Source organism: Xiphophorus maculatus, chromosome 5 (genome assembly GCF_002775205.1).
Source record: "Xiphophorus maculatus strain JP 163 A chromosome 5, X_maculatus-5.0-male, whole genome shotgun sequence".
In the NCBI taxonomy this organism is placed as follows: domain Eukaryota; kingdom Metazoa; phylum Chordata; class Actinopteri; order Cyprinodontiformes; family Poeciliidae; genus Xiphophorus; species Xiphophorus maculatus.
Window position 1 is genome coordinate 25,388,274 of NC_036447.1, and position 11,482 is coordinate 25,399,755.

Sequence of the window (11,482 nt, forward strand, 5' to 3'; positions counted from 1 at the left end):
AAATCCATATATCACCCTTCGTTGCCTGGGTATAAAGTTTAGGTTCAGTCAAAAGTGATTTTGGTTGATTAGTAAACTTTCAAGATGTGTGAGTTTATGTAATTTTCTTCCTTCAAGCTGAGAAATGTTTATGTTTCCAAGTGTTTTTCTGTTTTTTCTCCATGCAGCAGTGAGTCTGTACAGACTGGTCGCTGCTGTCCTTGGACTCATACGTGCACTACAGGCTGCTCTCAACGTCTCTCTTTCTCTTGCTCTCTGTAAGTAACCTCCTTTCCAAGTCTCTGGTGTCAAGCTCATTTTTACAAACGCACTGCAAGCAAAAACACAAAAACTACAGAATGGCAAAATGAAAGACATTAAGTTCATGTATTTGCTCTAAATTGTAAAGAAAGCCCCAAAATAAGCAATGGATGTTCTTTTTTAGACCTGAAAGCTGGAAACAAAACCCTGAGTGAAGAAGTAGACGAACTGTGGACGGGCCTCGGTATTTATGATGTTGTTCATTAAACACAGGACAAAAATTGGTGGAAGAAAAAAAGTTGTTGTTTTTTTTAAAAAGACCCTCAACATATCATAAACAAAGTATATTTAAAAGAATAAATAAATCACTTAAAGCGATACAGACATAGTTGAAGGTTGCCAAAGAATAATGACATCGGTTGAACGTTGTAATAGAACGGACACGCCTACACTGAAGAGCAAAGAAGTGAGAATTTACAACAGATAGGTTAAAACAAGACAAATAAGGTAAAAGTAGGACACTAAAACAAGCTTCAAGAAGAAGAACAAAATACTCAAAAGAGTAAAATAACTATTGAGCTGACAGTAGAAAGAAAATGAGAAGCAACTTTTGAAGGGAATGTGAAACCATTTGCAAAAAAAGTTATGTTTCTAAGTGATCCTGAAGGTGACATATGAGAGGAGAGCAGAGCGCAAAACTGACTTCCAACTGACTGCAGATTCAGCAAATTTGACAAACAGAGGTACTGAAACCTAACTTTGAAATCCCAGAACGTGAAACAGAAAGATTAGAAACAAAGGACAAGAACCCGTGGGAAACGATTTGACAAATCCTGTTTGTTGTTTTAGCACAAAAGAATTGCATTTTGGCATGTAAACCTATATCAATGCACAGTAACTATTCACATTTTAATGTAGTTAGTTATGAAAGTCATGATCATCTGCCAAACAGGTTTGGGTCCCAGATTGGGAATTCTGACTGAAGAGGGAGACGAACTCAGAGCGACCTATGGTAAGCCATGTTAGTCTTGTTGCCTGTAAGTAACCTTTTTCCTCTTGAACTGAAACTGTATGGAAATTTGAAGCATAAATAGTTTTTTAATGAAGTCATATAATATCTTTACTTATTCTAATCTGTAGTCTGTAAATGGTTTATACAATTTTCATGGTTCCAATTCAAGATCTTTTCAAAATAAAATTGTAATGTACACGCAAAAGTTCCACCACAGAACAAAAACAAGTGGCATCCATTTAAAAATTAAGAAACTGAGCATGTGTGAAGTATTATTTGTCTTCTAAAGGGTAACGATGCTTTTATTTGTCCTCTTTGGGTGGTTCTGTTACAGATGTGGAGACACGCTGTAAAAACCTGACTGAAGAGAGAGATGCATTAAAGAAGCAGCTAGGTGACTTTGGTATGTAGGAGTCACAATTATTCATAATATAAAAGACAAAAGCTAAATGGAAACTTTTTTTATGAGCTAAGCATCATAATGCATTATCATAAAAAACAGACTTTAAATAAAGCGTCGACTGAAAATGTCAGCTTTACAGTTTAATTCCCTGGCAGAAGAGCGAGACCAATTAAAAACAATCAACTTCAGTGATTGTTAGACAATGTCTACATTCTTTCCATAATTGTGGAAAAACTTCATATAAATTGAAATCAGCACTTATCATGTGAAGACCAACATAAATGGACATTTGCATTAAAGTATTTGATTGTGAAGAAACGACTAAATCAACATGCCCACCCAAAATGTCAGTTTTACAGCGCAACACGTTGACTGCAGAGAGAGACGCGTTGAAGAAGATCAATGTTGGTGAGTTTATTGGTAACTTGGTGTTTGTTAGGAGAGAGAAACTGAGCACAGCAATCTATGAGGAGTCATTTTTATGTCTTGGTACAAACTGCATGGATGACTTTTTTTGTTTTTGTTTTGTTTTTAAGAGTATCCTGAAACATTTATGTTGTATACAAAAAACTAAAAAAGTTAAAAATGTGTTTTTAGACCTTGAGTCCAGTAAGAGAAACCTGACTGAAGAGAGAGACGAGCTACAGATGAAATTAAGTGAGTTTTTTTTCAATAGAATCATTTCACAATAGAGGATCTCCCAATGAACTGTAAAAAACAAATAGATCCAGTTTATATACAGCAATATGCAGTCAGTTCATTTTAATCACATGGAGAAACTCAAAGTCAATGACCTGCCTACCAATTTGATCGTAATTTTAACATCGTCCAGTTGAGTTGAGTTTATTACAGCAGTTGCATCAAGTCACTGATGTTGCATCAATCTCTCCTCTTGAAAGAGCAGAAATACACATTGGTCAGCTGATTGCACTGAGGCGTCATGTTTGCTTGATTTCCTTGCTTCCACAGGGCGATGTGCATGTGAAAATGATATTAAGATATGATAAACCGATGAAATTATGCTGAATTCTCTGTGCAGTCACAAGATCGATAACAAATGCTCACTTGTTTGTTCAGGAACATCCTGTGTCCTAACAAAACATGTTTTGTTCTGTCTGAAACTAAGACAGGAAGATGTACTAATTGACTTGTATTGATAGAAAATGGTCAAAGGAAAGAACTGAATCTAAGCAGAAACAAAAATCATAAGGGAACATATTGCTAAATTAATGATTTTTGATTTTACTTTTTCAGTTGTTAGAAAAACCTAAAAATGTCAAACACAACAACACAAAAATACTAATTTATCTTCACAACACTTCAAGTAATTAAAGTTTCATCTTAATTTGAATCTATTTATGGATGTGAATATAATAATGCCATTGCAAATAATCCGATTTATTGCTTTTAGCTTCACAGCAAATTTCACTTACTAATGAGAGGGACGGACTGAAGAGGACAAACTCTGGTAAGTGTGACGATTGCATTGGTCCAATAGCCATCAGGTCTCAGATGACTTTACTGTAATCAAAAGAAGAATCGTGTGTTTGAGAATCGTACTGAATTCCTGCTCACAAACTGAAAGTGTAAGCTCAAGTATGACACGTTTTAGAGCAAAGACATGAAATCCTGCTTTAAAGCCGAAAATCTATGCTCTTGATTTATGGCCTTAAAATTTCTCCATAATCCTGTGGTGAAACTGTGTGAGAGTGTGTGTGTTGTCAACATAGTTAACAGTCGCTGCATGTGTTACCATCATCCATCCAACAGAATATTCTGTTTCAGGTATTGAAGCCAAGTCTCAAAGACTATCGCTGGAAAACAGTCAACTCAGCATTGAGCTTACTACCTGCAGTAAGTAGGAAACCTACAGACTATAAAGTTATAGAAAAACAATGTTGTAGTGATTCATTTAACCCCCTGAATTCTTCAAATCAGATTTAAAAAGCTTACATTTCTCCATGTGGACATGTGTTAATGTTTGGCCTGTTGTGGCAGGATCGGAGAAGTTAGGCCTGACTACTGAGAAAAATAATCTGACGAAGAAGCTGAGTGATTTTGGTGAGTTTGACTCTTAATTTGGTAAAGGTAAGTTTGCTGGAGACTGAAAAGACATTTTGGAAATCGTCACAACAAATGATCTGTTGTTAAAGCGGGTACAAACTGGTGCCGGGTCAGAACAGAACCTCCAGAGGCAGACCATCATTAACATCGGGTACACACAGTCCAATATTGTGAATAATAAGCAACATAGCTATAGAACATTTCAATGTGTGCTCTTAATGAACATCTTCATGTTTTGTCTTCATGCACTGACATTTTCTTCTTTTTTTTTTAAATAGCTAAATTTGCGCAGGCACAATGGGTGTATTTCGGTGGTAGCTTCTACTATATTTCTGCAACCCAGAGGTCCTGGCAAAGCAGTCAATATTTCTGCCAGTATCAAGGAGCCGACCTGGTGATCATAAACAGCAGAGAAGAAGAGGTTTGTATGCTAATATTTGTTTCTATGGAGCATATAAGTACAGTATTAGTATCAGTTTCTAAGATGACATCGTTTCCCAATCAGAAAGTTCTACAATTTGACGTTCTATGCTCAGAGGAAAGGCTCCATTGGTCATAGTGAAACCTGTGGAGAGTCTATGTCACGTCTAACCATGTCTATCTCTACTTTACATCATTTCTGTTTGGCCAAACTTAGTGAACAACCTTAGCGCTGAAGAAAAGTTCATTTCTGTCAAGCAGCTTTCTTGAGAGATTTTCATTCAACATGGCTGAATCTCCAATAAGATGTTTTAGATCCTCTGTCTTACATTGGTATCGTAATGTGTCTGCATTTACAAAGAGATTGTGCTGAGAGATCCAACTGTACAATATTTATTGCCAGGATGTTTTGTAACAGTAAACAATCAAAGACAAATTTATTAGAATTCTTGCTAAGCGTGCTTTTTGCTTCAGAGCAGAAATAGTTATTGAATTTATTGAAACGAGGGTTTCTCCAAGCAGTTCTGTTCAGTTTTTGCACCAAGACATAACTCAATTTGTTTAGAGAATCAATAAAGTTGATCTGCAAACTTGTGGGACATTCTGTTGGACTAGATTAAGGAATTCAAACAAAGCAACACTGATGTTCTGGATGCTGCTTCAGCTGTGCAATCTTTAATTATTTATATTCCTGTTTGTGTGATCCAGCAATTCACAAGAAAGTTTCAAAAGAGGGCCTGGATTGGTCTTACTGACAGAATACAAGAGGGGTCCTGGAAATGGGTGGATGGGACTGCGCTAACACAAAGGTTCACACATTAATGTTCAGTCTAATTCAACCATAAACAGACAGACTCTTCACAGTTGTTCTTTACCTAAAACTTATTAATCTCTTTTTTATTTTAGCTACTGGCGCTTTGGAGAGCCTAACCATTTTAAAGGCAGAAATGAGGACTGTGTAGAGATACAGAACTTTGACTCCGAACGCAACTGGAATGATGCTCAATGTGCAAACGATAACTACTGGATCTGTGAAAAGAACTTTGATATTTAACATAAACAAGAGTTTTCTGTTTGTAGCCTATTTTTTAAAATAGTTTATAAGACAAAAATATAATTCTGTGCTTTCCAATGGAACCACAAAGTACCTGCTTTAGTTATTCTTTGAGTTCTAAATTGATGTAATTAGAACAATTCAAGAATTTGACGGTTGACTTTTTATTGCTTTGGTCATCGATACCCAGTTAGCTCAAATTAGCAGTCATTGTGTGCTTTTTGTCATTCTGGCTCATCAGTTATGTATCTTATTAGTCTGACTTGTTCTTTCTCAATAGTTAAAGTCATTTAAGGAAGTTCATCTCTGCATCTTATAAATGTCTATGTGAAACTTTAGTTAACCAAAGACAATTGTAATAAAATTGACCAAGTTTATTTTTTGACTAACCTATTTTAATGGCACGGTGGCCATTTTGATGACATGTTTAGAGTTACTGTTTATTGTTGTGAGTTAGCATTTTAAAAAACTAAAAGTTGAGTTGCATTTTAATGCTGGTTGGTAATCAGCCAATCTAATGGCTGATTACAACAGCCAATAGATTGTGTGTGTGTTTTAAAAAAAATAATTTTCAATTATAAGCAAGCAAAATAAAAAAAATATGAAAAACGCATATTCTTTTACTGTTTAAAATACATTATAACAAAAGCAAAAAAATATCCGGGTCTACAACTAAATACGTATCACGATACAAAAGTTTTGCAGCTCCAAGATTCCACTGGGAATGACCATTTTTTATGTACAGTATGTATATAGACACGTCCTCTAAATCTCCCTCTGCAATATGGCGAGATCGCTGACGTTCCAAATGAATGTGCAGCGCACTAGCGCCTCGCGCGATGAAGTGACGTAGTTGCAAAGGGTCAATATCCATAGAAACCAGTAGGGGGCGATAGACAGCACATCAGGTTTTACTTCCTCAAACAAAGAATGAGATAATATGGAAGTAAATATGTGCCATCAGAATTTGAATAAAAAATGCCTCTGAAATTTGAATGTTGAATATTAGTGCTTACTTTTTCAGTGTTAAAATAAATTCAGAATATATTTTTAACCTAAAAAAAAATTCAGTGTCATTATTTGTACATGATTGCAATTTTCATTTATTAAAAAGATTCACATTCCTATTTCAAAGTGATCAAATTTTCAATAAACATATTTTTCACAGTTTAAATTTTCAGTGTTAAAAAATTCAGCATATAAAAACTTTCAACTTTTCAAAATTCGAATGCAATATTTTCAGTGTCCTCCAATTCAACTTGCTCAAATTCGCTGTCTCAAATTCAGCGTCTAAAAATTCGCTGTAAAAATGGCGAGGTTACTTCAGGTCACAGACATTAGCAATGGATGTCAGATTCCAGGACCCAGCTAATCACGTGACGCAACCGTCATATTGAAGAAATACCAGCGTCACCGAGGCTGGCGACCATGGAGGCGACCGCAAACCCAACGGTGAGTTTAATGCTTTCATATTTATGTAGTATATTTTATTTTGCATATGAAGTTTGATACATTACCTTAAATCTTGATTTAAAACACGGGTTGGGCCGTTGTTAATCTTACACCATGTAGTGCTAGCATATTACTTCTCGCTACCTACTAGCCCCCCCAGCCCCTCCCCGCTGCCCCACACCCAATTTACCCCGTTTTATTTCTAGAAGAAATACCACTTGCGCCAAGTCTAGAATCTTGAAAGAGAACTGATGGGTGGCGACTTTCTGGGTTGTTTGATGTTGTCTTAGGTGAGACGGAGACAGGCAGTCTTAGTAAAGTGTAATTTTTCAGGAGATGCTACTGCTAATGTACTAAGCTAATATGGCTGCCTTGTATGCTTCAAGGAGGGGCTGTGAACACTTCCGACATTAATTATAACCACAACCGCATTCTGTTCAGCTACTGTATTGTTCAGATGACTTCATTTATGAATTAATTAAGAAATTTATTGTCAGTATAACATCATCCAAAATACTGCTTTTCTTATCTGACAAGTGTTGATATACAATATTAATTTACATTCTTTTTACTTTGTGGTATAAAACCTCGTTCTGTTACCTAGCAACACTATAAACAACTCCCTTTGTTTTTTCAATTGATTTTACCTCATTTTCAAGAAAAATATATGCTTGTAAGTACATTTGTTAACTTATTTTAGATTAAATATCATAATTTAATTTATATTACTGTGATTTCTCAATACTGACCTACTGATTTGAAAGTACTTTTTTAATTTACTGACAATTTTTTTGACATGTTTTTTTGTTTTTTCTCTTTTCAAGGAACTTTTGCTGGATCATATTTTTGATAGACTCCGTGATCATTTGGAGTATGTTCTTGAACGTATGCCCCTGGATCTGGATCTCCTGGACTTTATCTGCACTCAAGAACTAGTTTTTTCAAATCCAGAATCAGTTAGGATCACCACCACAGCTAGAGGATCGGACTGACGTTTCCTTCTGTGCAGTCCCGTTCTGTTTAGGATCCTGCTCAGAGTGTGCATGCTATTATTGGTTTCAACCACAGTGCAAAGCAGCATCCGTATCTCCGTGTTTTAGGCTAAACATGAAGGGAAACTCGACCAAGTCCTGTTAGCCACTGTACTAGCCTAGCATAATACCGCCACTTCCTGGACATAAAATTATCATGTTTATACAAGATGCATATCATGTTTTAACAGGATAACTATCACGTTTCAATAAGATACGTATGACGTTATAACGTGATAGCGCTTGATTTTTTCCCCCTGGATTATAGCAATAAGCTTCCGTACCAGTTTCAAAATTCACCATTTATGAAATGTAAAGCAAAATGCTGATCATGTTACCACAAAGGTGAATTTTAGTGTCTTTATGGTAGACATGTTTAAGAACTAAAATGTTCTAAATTTGTAATTTGATTGTTTTTTCTTTACTCAAAAGGAACCTAGTAGGTACATTTGTACATTGTTCTAGGACTTTAAATTTCTTGCATTACAAGAATCAGAAAAAAGTTTTGTTTGTCTTATGTAATTTATTTTCTAATACTTCAAGCATATATGAACTCATCTAAGTACATTCAATAAAATTTTGCATAAAAAACAATTTCAGTTTCATATTTAAAACTGCATGTACAAACAGTACTGACTCAGAGAAATGAAATACCTACTCTGAACATTGTCACTCTAGTTCCTCTAGTTTTGAATGTGACAAAACTAGAGGAACTAGAGTAACACGGTACTCTAATGAGTAATACATATGATTACTATGTATCATATGTATTACATAGTAATCATTCATTCATATGAATACATATGAATGTATTCATATGAATGAATACATTCATATGTATCGAATTCATATTCAATACATATGAATATGAATTCAATACATTCATATGTATTGAATCACATGTTCAATACATATGATTATATGTAATCATCTGACAAAATCAGAAAATTGAATTGATTCTACATTTCAACAAAACTTTCATTTTAACAAAGCTGCTTCACAAACAAAGAACTGCTACAGCTTAAATGTAGAGTTTTTTTTTTTTAATAGGTCGATCATTCAAAGCAAGCCAAAGCCAGTTTGCGTAGAGCAAATACATGCTAACAACTCATCACTGAAAGATTTGTAACTCCTGTAGTGACAAGGAATTCTTAGCGTTTCGTAGCAAGTGGCAGCTGTTGGGTATTTTCCATGAACAATCTCCACAGACAGACTTGACGGCAGATTTTCCTATCCGGTCCAGAATTTGATCATGTCTTTCAGTTCAGGTGGTGTGGCTTTGGAAGAGAACAAAGCCACAATCACATTTTCAATTCTAATTTATCATACATCCGCAACATATGGATAACTTAGTATGTTTGTAAGACTAAAGTAACTGGAAATATTCAAGACAGTTTTACTTTTTATTAAAATCCACATCAGTTCTGGAACCACATGTTGAGATAGAGCTAGACTGCACAGAGAGAACACACAAACATGCATGCAATTCAACTGTTTGAATTTTGAGCTAAGATTAAAACTGAATTGTGAGGTACCACTGCAAGCAACTAAGAAAAGAATTCTCCTACAGCAGGGGTGTCAAACTCCAGGCCTCGAGGGTCGCAGTCCTGCAGTTTTTAGATGTGCCACAGGTACAAAACACTGGAATGAAATGGCTGAATAACCTCCTCCTTGTGTAGATCAGTTTTCCAGAGCCTTAATGACCTAATTATTCTGTTCAGGTGTAGTGCAGCAGAGGCACATCTAAAAGTTGCAGGACTGCAGCCCTCGAGGACTGGAGTTTGTGACCCCTGTCCTACAGGGATGTTTCATTGAAAAGTTATCTGAAAATCTCCAATCAGACACTGGTAACATTACCATTTGCAATTAACTGTTTCAGATATCCTGAAATGTGGCATCTGGTTTCCTTTGAGCAGTCGTCATCTTCATCACTTCAGTCATCTGTTTCTGGCCAAGTGATATGCTGAAGTACCACCTAAGTTTAGTAGAAAAAACTAATTGCGTTGTGTTTAACAGAAGTTTGCAAAGAAAATGTTTTATATAAAAGGCATTTCATTAAAACAATAACAGATGCAACACCATAATTCCAGTTATTTAAATATACCTCTGGACACAGGGAGGCTTCCTCCCTTGGAAAAAGCAGCGGTACAGCAACAGGCCGCCGAGTTTCCAGTGACCATATTGGGGTTTCTTTCAAGCCTCGTCTAAGCTGCTTTATTTGTCTTGCGACGCGTCCAAGAACCTATTTTATAAAATGGTAATAGTTTATTTCTAAACAACTCATTTCATTACAGTCATTGTGCTGCTCTGGTAATCGAAACTAATAACAGGGATCAAAGCAGTATACAGTAAAACACAATGTGTATAAAAAAATGTAATTCATGTGACACTGAAGATATGACAATCTTTACAATTAACAACTAATGTAAAAAGATTAATCTTTAAAAGTGAATCACTTGAGTTTTGCAAGACCTCAGAGAAAGTATGAGACTGTTCCTCAGGATAGGAGCGTAAGCTTAAAAAGCTGTCATTTGTCTGTGAGGCAATCTAAAGAAATTGAAATAAAACAATTTGTTTGAAAGATTCTACCTCTTACCTTTGATTGTTTATAGAAAACACTTAAGATAAATTGGTGCCAGACTATTTCAAAAATGTTAAAACAATGGTAAACCTGCACAATTCTTTATCCTTCTGTGTATCAAAATTGGATTTTAAATAAAATGTCATTTAAAACATAAGTTAAAGAAAAAAATACATGCAGTAGAAATGAATGCTGACTCACTGCATGAAGTAACAGCTTCTCAAAAAGCCACTTCCTATTGTTCTCTGTGGGGCAAAGAAGGTCCCATGAATATGCCAAGCTCTGTACTCTTTCCATTTGAGTATCAGAGAGCCTGGATTCTCCTTCGAGCTGCAAAAGACATCACAAATGACTCAGAGGGGAAAAAAGCAAGAAAGAAAATAATGTAAATTAATATTGTATATCAAGAGAAGCAGTGTTTTGGATGATGTTATACTGACAATAAATTTCTTAATTAATTCATAAATGAAGTCATCTGAACAATACAGTAGCTGAACAGAATGCGGTTGTGGTTATAATTAATGTCGGAAGTGTTCACAGCCCCTCCTTGAAGCATACAAGGCAGCCATATTAGCTTAGTACGTTAGCGGTAGCATCTCCTGAAAAATTACACTTTACTAAGACTGCCTGTCTCCGTCTCACCTAAGACAACATCAAACAACCCAGAAAGTCGCCACCCATCAGTTCTCTTTCAAGATTCTAGACTTGGCGCAAGTGGTATTTCTTCTAGAAATAAAACGGGGTAAATTGGGTGTGGGGCAGCGGGGAGGGGCTGGGGGGGCTAGTAGGTAGCGAGAAGTAATATGCTAGCACTACATGGTGTAAGATTAACAACGGCCCAACCCGTGTTTTAAATCAAGATTTAAGGTAATGTATCAAACTTCATGCGCAAAATAAAATATAATACATAAATATGAAAGCATTAAACTCACCGTTGGATTTGCGGTCGCCTCCATGGTCGCCAGCCTCGGTGACGCTGGTATTTCTTCAATATGACGGTTGCGTCACGTGATTAGCTGGGAGCTGGAATCTGACATCCATTGCTAATGTCTGTGACCTGAAGTAACCTCGCCACTTTTACAGCGAATTTTTAGACGCTGAATTTGAGACAGCGAATTTGAGCAAGTTGAATTGGAGGACACTGAAAATATTGCATTCGAATTTTGAAAAGTTGAAATTTTTTATATGCTGAATTTTTTAACACTGAAAATTTAAACTGTGAAAA

General features: G+C 35.7%; 1 long non-coding RNA gene across 4 annotated transcripts; it reads right to left on the reverse strand.

Moving 5' to 3' along the window:
- Positions 1 to 8,522: 8,522 nt before the first annotated feature.
- On the reverse strand, positions 8,523 to 11,226 carry LOC111608567. Of its 4 annotated transcripts, none has more exons than XR_002752740.1 (5): positions 11,190 to 11,226; positions 10,459 to 10,587; positions 9,781 to 9,918; positions 9,534 to 9,651; positions 8,523 to 9,129 (listed from the first exon to the last, which is right to left on the reverse strand). It is a non-coding gene; the product is annotated as an uncharacterized LOC111608567 (long non-coding RNA). The 4 variants fall into 4 exon arrangements; XR_002752742.1 differs by lacking the exon at positions 11,190 to 11,226 and having other exon boundaries at positions 8,523 to 8,953; positions 9,077 to 9,129; positions 10,459 to 11,179; XR_002752741.1 differs by lacking the exon at positions 11,190 to 11,226 and having other exon boundaries at positions 8,523 to 8,953; positions 10,459 to 11,179.
- Positions 11,227 to 11,482: the final 256 nt, after the last annotated feature.